The sequence below is a fragment of the Phyllobates terribilis genome, unplaced genomic scaffold, assembly GCF_046119375.1.
Source record: "Phyllobates terribilis strain yellow unplaced genomic scaffold, ASM4611937v1 Scaffold_4__5_contigs__length_816908805, whole genome shotgun sequence".
Classification (NCBI taxonomy): domain Eukaryota; kingdom Metazoa; phylum Chordata; class Amphibia; order Anura; family Dendrobatidae; genus Phyllobates; species Phyllobates terribilis.
The window spans coordinates 94,742,123-94,763,031 of record NW_027362764.1 but is presented as its reverse complement, the minus strand read 5'-3'; positions in this window follow the sequence as shown (position 1 = coordinate 94,763,031).

Here is a 20,909-nt window from a genome sequence, read left to right as displayed (position 1 = left end):
AGCGATGCATCTTGCCCCTCCTGCTGGTCTGGAGTAGTGTAGTGTTGGATGCAGGTGTTAGGGTCCCGGGCAGTACTCCTTCCTTACCGTAGAGTGAGATACCACACCTCTGGGTGAGATGCAGTACCTCCGTGGCGAATGAACCCTCAGGGGTGCCACAGAAGCATGAAGTGCTCTAAAATTTCCTGGTAGACGGCTGCGCTGACTTTGGTCTTGATAAAACACAGTGGACCTACACCAGCAGATGACATGGCTCCCCAAACCATCACTGATTGTGGAAACTTCACACTAGACCTCAAGCAGCTTGAATTGTGGCCTCTCCACTCTTCCTCCAGACTCTGGGACCTTGATTTCCAAATGAAAACTTGAACTCTGGGACCTTGTGGAGTGTGTCAATGACTGCCTTCTGGACATCTGTAAAGTCTGCAGTATTCCCCATGATTGTGGAGCCTACTGAAACAGATTAAGGGACCTTTTTAAACGCTGAGGAAACCTTTGCAGGTGTTGTTTGTTAATTATTTTAATTTGCTGAGATAATGACTTTTGTGTTTTCATTGGCTGTAAGCCATAATCACCAACATTAACAGAAATAAACACTTGAAATAGATCACTCTGTAATGACTCTATATAATATATGAGTTTCACTTTTTGTATTGAAGAACTGAAATATATTAACTTTTTGATGATATTCTAATTTAGTGAGATGCACCTGTATACACTACGTGTGAACTGTATAGATATACTTAGCTACTGTGGCATCCATCTTTATTAAGCACCAATCTAACTAGCCGTTTCATGTTATGCTTGTGTGCATCTGCTCTTCTGTGCAGAGCTACTCACAAAAATCACCAATTGGAGACCTTCTCTTCATAGCTGTTTGCTAGACCTGATGCTAATGCCACACATCATGGGCCCGTGAGCCACAGGTTGGGGTCCGCTTCCATATGTGAGGATAATATACTGTAGAGGCTGTAGACATAGACACTGTGCACTTAGTGCCAGTAGGGAATGCCAACAGGACATTTGGTGTTGCCCAGGGTAATTAGATACAGGACTATAGCGGTGAATTAATTTTTTATTTCAAGTACTTACTTGTTCACCTTGTATTCACAACTTTTGGATCTTGGGAAATAATCCCCTATTTTAATCCTGCAATTTATTTATGAATACATATGTCTAATACCTTAGAAGCTTTTTACTACAAAAAAAGACTGGAAATTTAATTTGGTGCCTGAAAAAGGACACTGCTGGATTATTATTATCTATGGCATTTCATTAGAGTTAAGACCTTCTCACAATAGGGTATTTTCACGGTACGCTGAATAACAGCCTAAAAAGACAACATGACCTGAGGCTTTTTTTTGGGGTTTTCTTTCCCTTTTTTTCTTTCCTTTTTTTTTTTTACACCTTGTGAGTTTACAAGTTTAGATTTCGAAAGACTTAAACCACAAAGGCTTGACTTAGTTTTACCTTTTCAGTCCTTCACCTGAGTGTAAAACCAACTGGCTGAATATGTTCCTTTAATGTTGTGCCAAATGGCAACCTTAGATGTATACGGGAATACAGGTAAGCCTAACCCTGTAACACAAGAGGACAAAGATCTTTTCAATCATGGCTTATGCTATTGAGAGAGGGAAAAAATGAGATGGACACTAGAACAGCAGTCACTCATTATATTAAAGCATGTGAAAGACAGATGTGTACACCTGAATGTGAGGGATCCCGTGTATAGTCTGAAGTTTTTTTGACTGTGAAGTAAACTAAAACCAGTGCAATTGAAAATAAAAACCCTACGTGCTTTGTGTGAAGCTTATGCTGCAGAATAAAAGAAGCAAAACTTTCTCTCTTAAAAATATACTGAGATCTTGCCCTATTTATATCCTCATTTCTTAAAAAAAATAAAAGATATATAAATATAATAAAAAAAAAATTACAGCATGGTCCACCAGGGTGTCAGATGATCTAAGCTCTGACACAAATATGGGAACCTAATACGACAGGGCTCCAAATTTCTTGCAGAAGGCGACTAAATTTGGAACTGACTTTGGAATTATGTATAACTAGGTTTATATTTTTTTTTTGAGTGTTCAACAGCTGCAGACTTATACTGTGGAGGGACTGTGTAGAGTAGACAACAGATGGTGCTATGAAATTTATTAGTCCGTTAACACTGTACTGTTCATCCTCTTTGGTTTGTGTGTCTTGGTTCTCTCCTATAATCCTCCAGGTTGTGATGATGCAGATAATTGCAGTATGTCAGTTGAGATGGTTGTCAGCCAAAGCATTGTCTGGCAGACACCCATCCAATGTGTATAGCCAGCCTTACTCTAATGGGCCAAATCCTGTTTATAGGATTTTTATATTTCTGTACAACCTGTGTTTTAATTATTTAAACCTCTGCTATTTTTGGGATTTTCGGTCCAGTGGGCGGTCCGATCAGTGATTGACAGCTATCTCTATATGCATACTTATACAAAGCAGCTGTCTGTCACTGATAGGACCGCCCACTGGACCGAGAACCCCAGAAAGATGAGAGGTTTAAATGAATAAAACATTTGTCCACAAGGATGGACAAACAGGGGGAAATTGCTTAGCTTTAGACGAATCAAGACAAATGCGCACACGTCCTCAAGATCCAGCTAGGACGAGGTACTGCTCTTGCTAAAGCCTTCACAAGTACTAATGAATATCACTGGCACCTCCCTCAGAAACACAGCAGGTATTTATACACCCAGGCAGGGTGTTAATTAGCCAGAGGGAGGTAGCCGCTGGGTCCTAGAGACAGCATCTAAGAAGATGTCTGTAATGCCAAATGTAAAGATCTCCTGCAACCAACTGCAGGGCAACTGTCTGTCACCTCTGACACACCCATGACAGTACCCCCTCCTCTACGAGTGGCCTCTGGACACTCAGGACTGGGTTTCTCAGGATAAGAGGTGTGGAATGAGCAAACCAAACTGGAAGCGTTCACCTCTGACGCTGAAACCCAAATCCTCTCTTCTGGACCATAGTCCTTCCAGTGCACCTAGAATTGTAGATAACAATGGTGGAGACGAGAATCTACAATCCTCGAAATCTGGAACTCCAGATTACCATCAACCATTACTGGGGGCGGTGGTAGAGATGAGGGCTCAAGAGGTTCCACATACTTTTTGAGTAAGGACCTGTGGAACACGTTGTGGATCTTAAGGGCCTGAGGAAGTTCAACACGAAACGCTGCTGGGTTAGGTCTCCAAATTCTGATTGACACGCTCAGTCTGACCATTCGACTGAGGGTGGAAGGCAGAGGAAAAGGACAGCTGCACCCTCAGTCGAGAATAGATTGCCTTTCAGAACTTGGAAACATTGGGTCCTCCGATCTGACACCACATCTGAGGGAACCCCATGAAGCGTCACAATCTCATTTATGAACACCTGAGCATTTGGAAGTGCAGGCAATGCGACGAAGTGAACCATTTTACTGAACCTATCTACTACCACCAAAACCACCGTTTTGCCTGCAGAAACCGGTACGTCAGTAATAAAATCAACGGACAAGTGTGTCCATGGCCTACTAGGGATAGGTAGGGGAAGAAGAGTACCAAACGGACGGGTATGCGAAACCTTAGAACGCGCACAAATACTACAAGCAGCTACATGTTCAATCACATCCCGATGCAACACCGGCCACCAAAAACGATGAGAGAGGAGGTCCGCAGTTGCCTTACCATCTGGATGCCCAACAAGCACAGAGTTATGATGTTCCTTAATTACTTTGCGGCGCAGATTAGATGGTGCAAATAACCTTCCTGAAAACCTGTCCGGGAGGGCAACTTTGGGTTCAGGCTGGGCAGGCCTACCTGCAGGAACACCCACATTAGCGACCTGTAGCCGCTGATGTTGCTGCTGAACCTCACAGCGGAGGTCATTCACCTCCAGGGACAAACAGCGGAAGTGCTCTGTGAGCTCTGCAACAGTACCAAAACCAAGGGAAAAAGGAAAAAAAAAAGTCCACGCCCAAAACACACAGAGGGGGAAAAAAAAACACAGTGTCAGTCTTTTTATTTTCCTTTTCAAAATGTGCTCGGCCTGCGATAATGTCACGCAAGGGGTGGGAAAGATTTAGTGAAACGCAAAGGGAAGAGGGAAAGGGAGCCCAGACTCTAGGGAAAGGGGGAAAGTGGAGACTTCCTAGGATGATCTACCCTCACCCTGTCTCCCCTAACATCCCTGTATTGGCTCTTCACCAATCGCCACACGCGTTCCTCGCCCTGTCTTTCCCTAGCGTAAGGCTAGAGAAGGGAGGAGATGAGCACTAGTCGATCTCCACTAAACACTATAGACAACAAGGTTAGACAAAAAGGGGGAAATTGCTTAGCTTTAGATGAATCCAGACAAATGCGCACACGTCCTCAAGTTCCAGAGAGGTCGAGGTACTGCTCTTGCTAAAGCCTTCACAAGTACTTATGAATATCGCCGGCACCTCCCTCTGAAACACAGCAGGTATTTATACACCCAGACAGGGTGTTAATTAGCCAGAGAGAGGTAGCCGCTGGGTCCTAGAGACAGCCTCTAAGAAGATGTCTGTAATGCCAAATGTAAAGATCTCCTGCAACCAACTGCAGGGCAACTGTCTGTCACCTCTGACACACCCGTGACAGTACCCCCTCCTCTATGAGTGGCCTCCGGGCACTCAGGACCGGGTTTCTCAGAATAAGAGGTGTGGAATGAGCGAACCAACCTGGAAGCGTTCACCTCTGACCTGAAACCCAAATCCTCTCCTCTGGACCATAGTCCTTCCAGTGCACCTGGTATTGTAGAGAACGATGTTGGAGACGAGAATCTACAATCATCGAAATTTGGAACTCCATTACTCCAATTACCATTACTGGGGGCGGTGGTAGAGGTGAGGGCTCAAGAGGTACCACATACTTTTTGAGTAAGGACCTGTGGAACAGGTAGCCAGAGTGAGGTCCTAGAGACAGCCTCTAAGAAGATGTCTGTAATGCCAAAAGTAGAGATCTCCTGCAACCAACTGTAGGGCGACTGTCTGTCACCTCTGACACACCCATGACAGCACTCTGATCACCTCCAAGTGCACTGTGATGTTTCATATGCACCCATGGACTTGTATGGGTGAGTGCGATCCGATTCACGCATGCTATGATTGATCTCTCATGCTGGATCGGCATGAGAAAATAATCGCAGATCTGAGCTGCCCCATAGAACAACACTGCTCCAAGCGCTATGCAATGTTTTATTGCATAGTACTCGGCCATGTTATACACTCATGCGACTCCGGCCTTACCCAGTGACTCTGGAGATTCTGAAGATGGAAAACGACTCTGCAGTTCAAATTGTGCACCACCTGGAACCACTGATCTGTGACGGCCCAGGTACTGACCACCACTCTACAAGGTATGATAATCCATAAGATGTCATAGCTGCAGCGCAATATGGGGAGGCCCACGCAACAATGCAAAAAGACATTAGCCCGCTCTCTGATACCAGTGTGGGAAATGGTGCTGGGACAGTTGGTTTTTTTTGCGAATCTTGATTCGAATCTCAAAGTGTTGAAATCACAAATCTCTGGAATTTCAAGTCGAAGTCATAGAATCATAGAATCATAGAATGGTAGAGTTGGAGGGGACCTCCTGGGTCAACTGGTCCAACCCCCTGCTCAAAGCAGGATTCACTAAATCATCTCAGACAGAAATCTGTCCAGCCTCTGTTTGAAGACGTCCATTGAAGGGGAACTCACCACCTCTCGTGTCCGCCTGCTCCACTCACTGATCACCCTAACTGTTAAAAAGTTTTTTCTAATATTTAATCTGCGTCTCCTCCCATTCAGTTTCATCCCATTGCTTCTAGTCTTTCCTTGTGCAAATGAGAATAAAGATGATCCTTCTACAATGTGACAGCCCTTGAGATATTTGTAGACAGCTATTAAGTCTCCTCTCAGTCTTCTATTTTGCAAGCTAAACATTCCCAAATCCTGTAACCGTTCCTCATAGGACATGGTTTGCAGACCAGTCACCATTCTGGTCGCTCTTCTCTGAACTTGCTCCAGTTTGTCGATGTCTTTTTTAAAATGTGGTGCCCAAAACTGGACGCAGTATTCCAGATGAGGTCTGACCAAAGAGGAGTAAAGACCGATAATGACTTCACGTGATCTAGACTGTATGCTTCTGTTAATACATCCCAGAATTGTATTTGCCTCCGCGATCCGCTCTTCTCTATTGCCGAGTTCTTTGTTAATACGACATAGTTATTGCACCAAGAAACACTAAAGCTCTATAGTGAATCTTACATTTCAACCGAATGAGTGTAATACAAATGAAGTTTCCCTCCATATGTCATTAGTGACTGTGGAACAGTTGGAGAAGGTCCTAATGTCATTGTAACTAATACCTTAATCGAGTGAGGAGATAGCAGTATAAACTTTGGCTCATCTGTTCTCTTTATTCTCGCTCAAAGTTCCAGAACTCTGTACATCTGTTGTCAAGTCTCAGAGGAGAATCTTGTAACTTTCCCATTTCTATTTTTTTTCTAGGATTGAGCTTGTGCTTTATATGATATGAAACCTTGCGAGCAGGAAGCTCCTTTCTTTTCCTTCCACTAATTGTTCTTGGGTTACCCCAATTTCACCTCTGTGTATAATAAGATTATTTATCAGTTCCTCGGCTCCGTGAGATCCTCAGATACACATATTGTATTCTCCTTATGCAAGAGAGGAAAGGCAGAGATAAACTTTATGAATTGATGCTACCTTGTTACGACAATTTCAGATTCCTCACTGGGGGAAACAGTAAAAACAAATGTTACAATACAATGTTTTTTTATCATTAGGCCTCCCCCCCACAAAAAAATGGATTCACTGATTTGGTCATTAAAGCTGTAAATTATAGCTATGTATTAGTGTTGCGTGAACGTGCTCGGATAAGGCGTTATCCGAGCATGCTCGAGTCCTAACCGAGTATCTTCAAAATGCTTGAAAAATATGTTTGCGTCGCCGCTGTTTGTCAGGCAATCCCTGCATGTCTCGTGGCTGTCGAATAGCCACGAGACATGCAGCAGCAGCAATGCGAACATATTTTTTGAGCTTGCCGAAGATACACGGTTAGGACTCAAGCATGCTCAGATAACGTAACACTATTGTGTATCTTTTAAAATAGTTTTAATACATTTTGCTATTCAGTTTTGTGTTTTGTCCTCATAACACTCTGCATAGATAGGTTGTCCAGCCTTTAGATACAAGTCTGCAGTCACTCTATGCATACATGCGGTCATGTGCTAACTAGACGTGAGTGTTGTTGCTCAATATTGAGTGAGGCTGGACACGTCTAGTTGGAATGTGGCCGGAAGTGTGTAAGTATTGCAGTCACATGACCACACATTCCCAGCGCGGGAATCTTTACAGCCCACAGTGTGCGCGATGTGAGGATTCACAAGTCTGCAGTCACATAGAGTGACTGCAGACTTGTACCCTAAGACTGGACAACCCCTTTAAGAAGGTTGATAAAAAGAAACACAAATGCATGTTTCTAGCAATATGCATATAATAATATTACATTAAAAGGTGCACATAAATGAGAATAGAGCCTCTTAGTAAAAATAAAAATGATGTACTCATTTCCTTCTAGGAGATAATGAAATCACTATAGGGTACATTTCCCCGGAGATGGACCTACATTTGGGCATTGTAACAGAGTCCATGGACAGTACAGACCCACAACACCACGGTCAATGTTATTTTCATGATGTCAATTGAGTAAAATTGCAAAGTGCTTGTAAAAACAACTTTGCAATTTATCTCTTATTATAAATCTACTGCATTCTCAAGAACAGAGGGAGCTTTATTTTTATTGTTTACTGTTTGTTGCTCAGATTGCTGACCACCACTGAAGCTTATAAGAGGTGGCTGATTTCCTTAGCAAGGAGCAGAGTGCTTATGAACTCTTTTCAATTCAGATTGTAAGCGTTGCACTGACGCTGACCGGATCGCTGGATCCAGATAGTTTCAGTGTCCCTGGCCTTCTCTGATGCTTCAGAGGCAAAACTGCCTCTGCTTGCAAAATTGGAGAGTGGTCAATTCGGGGCAACAGCAGCGCTGGGGTCCTGGATTCCAATCCAACCAAGAACAACATCTGCAAGGAGTTTGTATGTTCTCCCCATGTTTGTGTGGGTTTTCTCTCGGTTTTCTTCTACATCCCAAAGACATATTGATAGGGAATTTAGATTGTGAGCCCCAATAGGGTCAGTGATGATAGTGTCTGTAAAGCACTGTGGAATTAAATTAAAGGGGATATCCGGGATTTAAAAAAAAAAATGTGCCTAACAGAGGCAACTACCTGTCTGTTGTACCCTGCGCCGGTCATTGACCGCTTCTTTCAGAGATTCAGCTGTTCCCTGTTAACAGAGCAGCAGTTTCTCTTCCTGTTGACAGGGCGGGACTACAGGCTACATGTTGATTGACAGCCAGCTTCCCCCAATTAAGCAGCGGGGAGCCAGCTGTCAATCAGCATGACACCAGTAGTCCTGCTCTGTCAACAGGAAAAGAAACTGCCGCTCTGTTGATGTGACGTCAGCGGAAGTGTGTGATCGCTCTGTGCCAGCAGAGAACAACACCGGGCACAACAGGTAGGTTGATAGCAACTATCAGCCTGTTAGTGCTTAGGTACTTTTTTTTTTTTAAAGTCTCTGATATCCCCTTTAATAACCATGCCACTGCTCTGTACTGTCAATCAGCAGATGACTATCTAATGTGTATAGTGGATTCCTAACGACCTGTGGATCTGGCAGTTAGAATTTGAAAGTTTAATCCCTTTGTTCTCCAGTGATGACGAGCAGCAACTTAAGAACCTCATAACAGCAACTTAAGAACCACATATACATTAGATAGCTGTCAGATGATTGAAGCTTCGGACAATCGTTCGGCCGACAGCTATTTTGGCCATCTCTCCCACACAACGGAGCACACGTTCTGCCGAGTATTCTTGTGTCCTCTATGAGAAAGCCGCTGACAGACTTCTCTGCCGGAGGCTGATTTCCCGAAGAACAAAGTGATCGGCAGTCTGAAATCAGAGATGTCTTATCGACGTCTCCCCCGACAATCAGTTGTTTGGGGCCCCCATACACATTAGACCATCAGCTGAACCTGTTGATATGGGAAGGTGTGCCTGACATTAGTCTAATGTATATGGGGGCTTTACACCTTTATTTCCCATTGCAAACACATGAATGATCGCCTTAGCTGACTATTAATGTGTATAGGGAAGAAAAGAGAAATAGCTGCTGGACGGACATTTGATAAACAGATAAAAGTTATAGACCAAGGAATGGAAGTCACTGGGACTTGAAGACATTGTTCTTGGCTTGTGGACACACACAGTTTCCCTCCTTATAAAGTAATAATAAAAATACAAATGTATATTAGTATTAGTAGGCAAATCTGCCACTATGTAGACCAGGAAACATTTGTGACAAAGTAATAGAAATGTGTTAGGGACTTTACTGGTTGCTCAAGAAGATTAAAAAAATGTATCCCAAAATGCAAACTGCTATCATTACATGGAGTTGACCAGACAAAACAACACATTTTTAGTTTTATCATTTTTTTATTACTTTATTTTTTATTTATTTTATCTAATATATAACAATGATGTTTCTAATTCCAATAACATCGAAAGACCATCCAAAGAAGATTAAAATATGACTTCAGAATTATGTGACCCTCAAAGGAAACGCAAGGGTCAATAGATTACTCCACTCTATCTTACAATCATTCCCAGAAACTTTAGTGAACGGTGTTTCATTTGGTTATAGATTAATCCAATTTGTAATCCCAGCAGCTGCATTTAACAAAACCGTTACTTAGTAGTGGCCTTGCTCCGTGTGACAAGCACCCGCACGTCTTCAGATATTTTGCCTAATTAGGGGTCTATGGTTGCAATATACAATCGCAAATAATAAAGTTTGTGCACTTTGTCAAAACTGATAATATTTGAGATGAACCTGTTTAACGGAGTGAAAGTTATCACGTCGTTCAAACACTACTTTGACCTGTTCAAACTTTCCACACTGCCTGCATCTTTAAGACATCACACGTCTACCAATATATCTTGCATGGAGTCTTCGAAGGTACTGTCCAATGGAAATTAATTCAAGTTTTAGTGCAATTTAAAGGGGCTGTCCACTAGTTTGATAATGATAAGCCATCCTTAGGAAAGGTATTTAATATCAGAGTGGTAGGTGACACCCAGCACGAGCACCAATCAGCTCCTGCAGCGACCAGGTATAAACATGTGTATGAAACACTGCGGAATGGCTCCATCCACTGTTTAGTCGCCACTTTTAACCTGGAGATAAAGGGTTAATCTACAGGTTAATAACGTTATGAAGGTGTCCTGCCGCCATATTGAAAGTGCTACATTCATGGCTCAGAGCACTGAGCGAGGCAGCTGTAAGCATGACACATCACTTTGACTGACAGCTGGGCACAGAGGAGCTGGCTGTCAGTCAAAGCATTATCCGGCCTGCCAGGTTTACTTTAAGGAGCATGTTGAAACTATTAAGCCAAGAGACACATTTACACGTGCCAACCGCAGCTACATACATGCATAAATCCGATTGGCGAGCGTTTAGTAGCATGTTTAGACAGCCCAACTGCACTTCTACGTGCACAGAACAATCGTTAACACGATCGTTCTTTGTGCATAAAACATCAAGTTATTGGAATAATTTGTCCTGGTTACAAATGGAGATGTGCTGCCAAGAATGCAATTCTTTCATGTTGAACTTATGTAGACTTGCACAATAACTAGCATTCATCAGTGTGCTGTCTGAGAGAGCACACTGGCCAAAAATACTCTCACCTGATCACGGGCTTAAAGGGTAACGCCCAACACAGTAAGTTACTTACTGATCACTGGGATTCTGCCCCCTGAGACCTCCAGCGTTCCTCAGTACACGACTCTGGAGCACCAGGCTCTGCAGTTCTGTCTTTAATCTAACGGAGGTGCAATGATTGAGTTCTACTGCATTCATTGTCTATGGGACTCCTGAAGAGAGAAAAGTATAGTCCAGCATTTCCAGCAGTCCCATAGAAAATTAATGAAGTGGACGTCAGGTATGCGTACCTCTGCTCCATTAAAGACGGAGCTGGAGATCCTTATTCCCATTTTCCAAAGCCCCAATCTCGAGATCCATGAATGTCCAAGTGGTCAGACACTTATGATATGGATAGGGGATGACGTCTTGGGGATAACCTATAACCAACCCATAAGCAACTGTATAAGCTTGGATGTCTATTGTCCATATTCCCTTTTAAATAGACATGTGCAAAGCTTATATGGAAACTTCCCATGCTTTGAATGATAATACTTACATGGAGCACATTACAAGCTTTTATAACATTGTTGGAGGCACCTGAGACTATTCTGGATTCACATTTCCACAGTATGGGAAAAACAAAATACTTGGCTCACAGATTGTTACTTATGCCTGCGTTATCAAATTTCCCCATATGTAAGGAAGGACATTTGTCCAGGCTGGACAGAGTGAGGATGAGGGCAGAGGTGTGCAAAGGTTGGAATTCCCCTGAAGGGGGTCTTCGTGCGCTTCCTGTGTTCGTATATTATGCATTTCCCATGTAACCTCCCCCCCCCGTTTAAAAAAAAACAGCAAATATCCAACCTATTACCTGATGTCCTATTCTGTTTACTCAGCATTCATTAGAACATTCCTCTCTACCTAAAAGTGTTTTTCAGCTATTGAAAGTTTAGACAAAGCCAAATACGTAGTTGAGCTGTAATGGCTATTAATAAATTACCCTTTCCTGGGTTGTCTGGTGTCCAGACTGACATTTCTGCATAATTATTCCTCCTTCACACTCACGTTTTATATTCTGACTTTCTTACCCAGACATGTTTTTTAAGCCCAATAGAGAATACTATAGGAAATATGTCACTGTTCATACTGTAATTTAAAAATAATGCACATAGAGTGCAAAAGCCACAGAAAACCCATAGTTTGAAGAGAGTTTAAGGTTGGGGCTACATGGCAACTATTATGGCCACTGTGTCCATGCAATAAGAAGCAGTATATTCCTGCCATGGTCCTGCACTAACAACTGAGATCAGAGATAGCTCTAATCCCTGTCGTCTACCTCTTGTAGGTAGGGGCTTTACCGTCGCCATGAGTCCTCCTGATTGTGCTGTACTAGAGATTACCAGTCATACTTCAATGGAAGAGATGTATCAGATCTGGCAAGGAATAGTGGGGTAGTCGATCATGGCAATCACTCTGCTTCCAACTTCCAAAAGATTTCTAAAAATTAGAGAGAGAACCAGATTGGTTGTCAAGGGAAGCTACCCAACTTTTCCTTTGCAGCAGTTTTGATATATGCCCCACACACACACACACACACACCCTCTCCCACCACAATATGTTTTTAGAATTTGGCTGCAAGAAAGTTGCCAAGTTGAGTGATTTAAAGGGGAAAGAAGGAAGGAAAGAAAGAAAGTAAGAAAGAGGGAAGGAAAGAAAGAAGGAAAGGGGGAAAGAAAGAAGGAAAGATGACTTTATGAAGGAAAGAAAGAGGGAAGGAAAGAAAGAAAAAAGGAAAGAAAGAAGGAAGGAAAGAGGGAAAGAAAGAAGGAAAGAGGGAAGAAAAGAAAGAGGGAAAGAAAGAAGGAACAATGTCTTTATAAAGGAAAGGAAGAAAGGGAAGGAAAGAAGGAAATAAATAAGGAAGGAAAGAAAGAAGGAAAGAGGGAAAGAAAGAATGAAAGATGACTTTATGAAGGAAAGAAAGGGAAGGAAAGAAGGAAGGAAAGAAAGAATGAAAGAAAGAAAGAAAGAAAGAAAGATGTCTTTATGAAGGAAAGAAAGGGGGAAGGAAAGAAGGAAATAAATAAGGAAAGAAAGAAAGAAGGAATGAAAGAGGGAAAGGCGGAAGGAAAGATGTTTTTATGAAGGAAAGAAAGAAAAAGGGAAGGAAAGAGGGAAGAAAAGAAAGACGGAAAAAGAGGGAAAGTAAGAACGAAAGATGCCTTTATGAAGAAAAGAAAGAAAGAGGAAAAGAAGGAAAGAAAGAAGGAAGGAAACAAAGAAGGAAGGAAAGAAGGAAATAAATAAGGAAGGAAAGAAAGAAGGAAGGAAAAAAAAAGAGGGAAAGGCAGAAGGAAAGATGTCTTTATGAAGGAAAGAAAGAGGGAAGGAAAGAAAGAAGGAAAGAGGGAAGAAAAGAAAGAAGGAAAAAGGGAAGAAAAGAAGGAAAGATGCCTTTATAAAGGAAATAAAGAAAGGGAAGGAAAGAAGGAAATAAATAAGGAAGGAAAGAAAGAAGGAATGAAAGTGGGAAAGATGGAAGGAAAGATATCTTTATGAAGAAAAGAAAAAGAGGAAAGAAAAGAAGGAAGGAACTAAATAAGGATGGAAAGAAGGAAGGAAAGAAAGGAGGAAGGAAAGAGGGAAATAAGAAAGGAAATGTCGTTATGAAGGAAAGAAAGAAAGAATGAAAGAGAAAGTGAAAGAAAGAAGGAAATAAATAAGGAAGGAATGAGGGAAAGAAGGAAAGATGTAATTATGAATAAATGCTGGATAGCTGTCCTTATATATTAGGACAGGAGCCTGTGAGCGTGTGCAGTGGGAAGATTTGCTGCTTTGACCAGGAATAAAACCTACTGTCAGGCTTTCTCCAGGTCCCAGCAGTGGAGTTTCCTGCTGCACCTGCTCACAGGCTCCTGTCCTAACATTGTAAAACAGGTGTCCATCAGCGTAGCAAGACTGGGGCCATTCTAATGTATTGCAGTGATTACCTAAATAGACAAAACAAATTTGATTTACTAATTAAAGGTATTTAGAAATATATTTATAACAACATCTTCCTTCTTTCCTTCCTTCGTTTTTTATATTCCTGAAGAACCAATTTAAAGACTACTTTTATCTCATTCTTGCCAACGTTCCGAGAATGTCTTGGGGCTCCTGGAAGACCTAGACCTGCTGAAATCTTCAGAAATCATCAATTCAGGTAGGTTTACTGTTCTGGCATGAGGCATAGATGGGGTGGAGAATGGTCCTGGAAAGACATGGTAAGTAAAACAGGGCATGGATATGGCCTAAAATTCCCACCAAGCAGCTAAACTCCTATATGGCCACCAGCTAAAGTTGGCAAGTAAGTGTAATTTCATTCCATGCATTTATCACCATTGACTTCTGTCTTGTCTACAGTAGAGTATAGTAGTTTTTTTATCACATTTTTGAGCTTCAGCATGATGTATGAATGATCATTATTCATCCACATACTCAGAAAACGATGCAGGCCTCTTCATAGAAATACTTGGCGAGCGCTGATAAAGAGAGTGCAGACTACACACAGTCTGGAGTACGACTTCTGGCTTGGTGACCTAGTTAAACATTTTCTAGACACTTATTCTAAATGGAATTTATTTTCTCAACTTCGAGTAACCTGCTGAGAGATGCAGCGAGTAATGGGAAGTGTGGTGTGAGCCAAAGGCAAGCAGGTTATTCTGCCTCTCCCCCGCCAGCTGCAGGAAAGAGGGAGAAAGAGACATAATTCATGGTTTGCAGAGTTGGCGAGGATTTTCCACTTCTGTTTGCAGCGAGAGGAGAAAGGACATGACTTCATCTGACACTCAGTGACTCTTTAGGAAAGTGACGCATGTGACAAGGCATCCTGTCAGAAATAGGAAAATAAAGTCGCAATTCCCCCTCTCCCACCGATTATTCAGAGGAAAAATATTCCGTCCAAACATCTCAAATTATTATTATTACTGAGAGGAGAGAAACGATGAAGAAAGTCTTCTGCTGCCTGCTCCTTCCGAAAAGTGGAAATGCAGATGTGCGTAAATCATCCATTGTATGCAGGTGACAGTTTATAGCCGGCTTCTTAATTCTGCTTGTCAGGAATCAGCAACAGGTTATGTTTTTAGGATTTCATAAATCAAGATACAAGTGACCGAATGTTTTTGACCCAGACTATAATTAACTTTCCTGTTGGAACACAAATCTCTAGACCTGTGCAGAGCGGAGAAGACAAAATAAGGCTAAAGCTGAAGGTTTATGATGCTCGCTTAAATAACAACTATATGTACAGTATGTATATATATATACTGTATGTATATATATATATATATAATGCAATAGTGTACTTCCAATTGTAAATTAAAATAATAGTAGCAGTCACATTCTGTTACTATATGAAAGCACAAGGTTGCAGGCCAAAAATATTTATACTTCTTAATGGGAGTCTGTCACCTCCAGAAACACTAGTTGTCTGCAGATATAGTTGTAATCTGCAGGCAAAAAGCCTTTATATTGTATCTAGCTGCCTTACTAGAGAGGCAGCTACAGGGAGAAAACTAACTTATTTCCTCCCAGCTTCCAGTCATCGGGGCGGAGTAGGGGGCTGTTTCAATTACTGCTTGCTACAGAGTGAGTGCAGCTATTATCAGTCCCTGGCACTTTAATTGACTGCCTGCTGTGCACACATACACTTCACACAGACTGCAGTGCAGACTGTCAATCAAAGTACCAGGCAGTAATAACAATGTGCTAACAATATAATTAGAGGTGACTGTAACCGTTCCCTGATCCACCCCAATGACTGGAATCGAGCAGCTACAGGGAGGATATAAGTTCATTTTCTACCTTTAGCCACTGCTCCAGGTAAGTAGCCTATCATGATTTTAAAACTATTTACCTGCAGATTAACCCAATATATTCATGTAAACAGCATTTCCAGACCTGACAGGTTCTCTTTAAATGTCCTGCATTTGGCATTCTAAATGTAGGTAAGTAGTGAGTCTTTTATTTGCGCGTTTCTAGAGCTAATTCTACTTTTTTTTTGTCTGTTTTTTTTTGTTGTTGTTGTTATTCAGCTTTATGGATGCAGTTTTCATGATCTAGATGTTTTAGTCTAATTCATTGTGTGCAACTTTTTGAAATGTCGCAAATATTGGTGTAATCGTATCCCAGTACCCCAGTGGAATACAAGATTTGTCTTTTTTTTTGTGAAGTTAAAGACTGACATGCAACTTTTCTTTCTAGAAAGGAGCAAATAAGCAAAAGTGACCAAAAAAGCATCTTTGAACATTTTTTTCAAACATTGTGCGCCTATTTTGAGGAATTTGAAATAAAATTTGGTGGGGCAAAGAGAAAGACAAGACATAAGCATGACTTAAAAAACGTAAAATATGAATGTAACCATAGCCTCTATTATAATTATTATTATTTATTATTATAGCGCCATTTATTCCATGACGCTTTAGATGTGAAAAAGGGGGTATACATAGCAAAAACAATTAAAATAATCTTGAACAAAAACGCGACGGCAAACTGGTACAGAAGAAAAGAGGACCCCGCCCACAAGGGCTCACAGTCTACAAGGGATGGGTGAGGATACAGTAAGTGAGGCTATGGCTAGTTGTGCAGCGGTATGGTGGAGCGAGGGTTACTGCAGGTTGTAGGCTTGTCAGAAGAGGTAGGTCTTCAAGTTTCTTTTGAAGGTTTCCACGGTAGGTGAGAGTCTGATATGTTGGGGTAGAGAGTTCTAGAGTAGGGGGGATGCACAGGAGAAATCTTGTATGCGATTGTGGGAAGAGGAGATGAGAGGGGAGTAGAGCAGGAGATCTTCTGAGGATCGTAGGTTGCGTGTAGGTATGTACCAGGAGACTAGGTCACAGATGTATGGAGGAGACAGGTTGTTGATGACTTTGTATGCCATGGTTAGGGTTTTGAACTGGAGTCTGTGGGCAATGGGGAGCCAGTGAAGCGTTTTACAGAGAGGAGAGGCTGGGGAGGGGACAGGTAGATTAGTCGGGCAGCAGAGTTTAGAATAGATTGGAAGGGTTTAAGAGTGTTGGATGGGAGGCCACAGAGCAGGAGGTTGCAGTAGTCAAGGCGGGAGATGATGAGGGCATGCACTAGTGTTTTAGCAGATTTATGGTTGAGGAATGTGTGGATCCGGGAGATGTTTTGAGTTGGAGTCGACAGGAAGTGGAAAGGGCTTGGATATGTGGTTTGAAGGAGAGGTTAGAGTCCAGGGTTACCCCAAGGCAGCGAGCTTGTGGGACTGGGGAAAGTTGACAGCCATTGATTTTGATTGATAGGTCAGATGGGTGAGCTGAGTTAGATGGAGGAAAGATGATGAATTCAGTTTTATCCATAATAAGTTTTAGAAATCTATCAGAGAAGAAGGATAAGATAACGGACCGACATTAAGGGAGCGTCTATTATGTGTTTATGTGGCTGTAAGTTTAGGTCAGGAGAAGAGTTTGAGCTAATCGATTCGCAGAACCTGGTCCATCGGCTACGTCTGTAATCTGTGACAAGAGCCATGAGAACCGCATCTTACCTTATGGCATCCGTGGTTCTTTTTTTTATATGATGTTGCGTCAGCCCGACCTATGTGAGTCAAGCTGCAATGATGACGTCGCTCCAGGGCTGCTAATCAAAAGAGGAGCTGCGGTTGCCATCAGAGGAAAATAGTTTTCACGGCTCCCGTTCAGTTGCCGGAGACTGTTGTCATGACTGATGTACCAGGTTGTGCACATTGATTTGAACCAACTTTGCGGTCAGGTTGGTCATTGCAGTCCGAGATATATGGACCGCGATATATGCCAGTATAAAACATGTCTTCGGTAAAAGCATTGGACTCGCCCCAGGGCCGTGGGGTACTCGGCAGCCGGGCCTATGGATGCCGGTGGGGGATATCACGGTGGCTGGCCCGCTCCATGGCCCAGAGCGGTCAACAAAAAAAAAGGGGGTTTTAGGTTTATATGGGGTTTTGGAATTGTTCGTGAAGCCACCTGTGGAATGCGGCCAAAGGGAGCCGCCGCTGCGGAGCAGTCCTCTGAAGCTGATGTTACTGCAGCAGGGATGGTATGGCTCTCCACAGGAAGTGTAGAGGTTGTTGGTTGCGCTGGCTGTTGTAAGACAGGGGGAAAGATGACGCAGATGAAATAATGGACGGAGGCAGTGCGGTGCAGTCATCCGAGTCTTTACTCACATTTATTAAGTTCCTCAGGTTGCACTGTCGAGCTTATAGCCTCCCACGTTGTGCTGCATTCACCAGAACGAGGGTTCAGCTCTCCCTCAAGTAGTTTAGGAGCACCTGACGGAACCCCACTTTCTTGTGTTCCTCTCTCTAGACCGTCTTCACGCTGGGTCTTCTCCCTCCTGCCCTGCGCTTCCCCACTCTCAGTCCCGCTCGGGTGCTCTGAAGTCCCTCCTGTCTTACTGGAGTTCCCGGACCTGCTTGACCCTCACGGAGATTAGAATGAGGCCCTGGCAACTGGACCATACAAGCCAGAAGCCTCCGGTTTTTCCAGCCGAGACCTGGAGCAACACGACCGGTCCAGGGGCCGGTCCCCTCCCCGCGGCTTACGATCCCTCTGTTTTCTGACAGATTCGGGGCATACGGGTGCCGTCCTGCACTCGCCATACACCCTTGGATCCCTTTAACAGAATGGAGCCTACTCCTCTGCACCCCTCCTGGACCTCTAGGACTGGGCCCTACTTGAGGAGCAGAGCTCCTAAAGAGATTCTGCTCCCTGACTGACTGTCCTCTCTAACTCCTCTCACTTATCTCTCCTGCCACCCTAAAATGGCTCCCATTATATATCTCCTTCTATAGTCCTCCCCTAAACTGCTTCCTCCACCCACACCCACTACTGGTTCCCCCTACCTTTGGGTTCCCCCCACTCCAGCCAGGGACAGGGCTCAGCACTGCGCATACATCTTGCCCCTCCAGCCGGCCTGGAGTAGTGTAGTGTTGGATGCAGGTGTTGGGGTTCCGGGCAGCACTCCCTCCTTACCTGAGAGAAGGAGATACCACACCTCTGAGTGAGATGCAGTACCTCTGTGGTGACTGAACCCTCAGGGGCGCCACACTCCCCCCTGGTAAAACACAGCACGTCCGCGGGCAGGAACTGAGCAAGACACGGTAAATTAGACATGCAAAATTTTTAAGAATGCATTTGCATATAAGATAATAAAACATTTCTTCCCTTTATGGGAGGCACTTCACTTTAACGTTACTGGTTACATTTATCAAACATTATAAAACACTTTTTAATAATATTCTGTAACAGGGTGTCCTTTTTACTGGTAAAAGAGCGCAAAGGTAGCAGCATGAGGGACCCGTCCGCAAACCCTCAATGTAGGCCCTGGGCGTGGCTGCAGGGCATAAGTGATCCTGGTGCTGGACCACGTCTTCCGCCACGCCAAACGGGTTTTTCTTCTGAGATCACTTGATTGCACTTATAACACCAATAGAGAGCACCTTAAGAAGTGCAAAACTATATACAAAATCAGTTTTTGGCTGTTCACAGTCGCCAGCCTGGAGTCTGTATACCCTGACGGGTAATTATGAAAACACACTAAAACAAAATACTGGTGGTACCCTTACGGGTGACTATTTACATAATGTCCAGTCCCACTTACTGTACTCAGTAATGGGGATCCGCTTGGGGTATTTCTGATTTATGCTGGACCCAGCCGGGTCATCAGCTCTGTCCTGCGTGGGGGGTGTCCTCGATCACACGGTACACTTGGAGGGCATACCACCCGCGTTCCCCTTGGTGCCGAGTGTAAGTGACACGGTCACCGGGGTACAGATTCCGGTCGGGATGGCCCTGTTCCAGCTCGGGCTCAACATCCCGCCGGTTCACAAAAATGTCCCTTGCGAAGTTGGGATCTCGAATGAAGCCCCACCCAGCCTTTAGGTCAAACTTCACCACGAGTCCTTCTTCACGGGGGCTGGGGTGGGCATACTCCGCCTGCCGGGCTTGAGCCTTTGCGGCCTTGTTCCGGGCCTCCAGTCGCTCACAACGTGCCCGCTGAGCGCGCCGCTCCCTTTCCAGCTGCTGGAGCTCCCGCCTGCAGAACTCCTTCCTCTGCAGGGCTTCGGCTTGGGTCTCCTGCGGGAACCCCATCAGGTCCCCCCCCCTGTTGTCACAACTAAACTCTTCTCCACTGGGGCAGGCAACCAGGGGCGCTGGTGTCGAGAGTAGCGGGCACGGCTGCTGGTCCTCGAACTGGGCGGACCAATCGAAGGCCGGCACGCTGTACACCCACTCGGGAACCGAGCAGGAGGTTCCTGGCTTCAGCGCCTGGGAGTGGAGGTTCCGGGCTAAGCAGCTGCTCCAGGGAAGGCATGACGGGGTACGGGAAGTGCTGGTGTAGGAGGCCTAGGAGCAGGTCGGCGCTTGCAGCGCCCGGGACAGGGGATTTCTTCCTACCTGCTCCTGTGCTGCACACAGCCTCCTGGTATTCAGCGGGCTCCGCAGGGGCTGGGGTGCCGCTGCTGGCATCCGGTGCTGTTCTCCGCCGTGCTGCCAATTTCTCCAGCAGCTCACTCCTCCACCTGGTAACCGCTGACTGCTGGGCCCGTTCTACTTGCTGGCTCAGCTCCAGGATTTCACCTTGGATGAATTCCGCATCCTCCGGGGACAATTTGCTGGATTCCCCCTCCAGGGTGAGGGGGGTCACTTGTAGCAGCAGGCCAGAGGCGGAGGCTGGATCCTTGCTTCCGTCCATGCTGGCTGCCGGGTGCGGTCTGTCTAGACTTGTTAAGACCACACCCTGTCTCCATTCCTTCTCTCTTCCTCCCCTCCCCTTTCGGGCTCGGTCCCATGGCAGCGTGCTGTCGGTCACTCCTTGTGACGTCCTCCCTGCCTTGACGGACACATCTATGCGGACATTCACTGTTGCAAGGGGCAGGGTGTGCTTTTGACGCCATTCTGGGACCCGGCCCACGATGGGAGGTTCCAAATTGTTGTTTTTGATCACGCACATAATGGCACCCGTTCTTCTGGGGCGGGCGCCACATTCAATGTAGAAAAACAGTTCCTTAGGCACACAATACCCGCTGATAACGGGTTGGCCACGTATCCTGTTCGTGACGC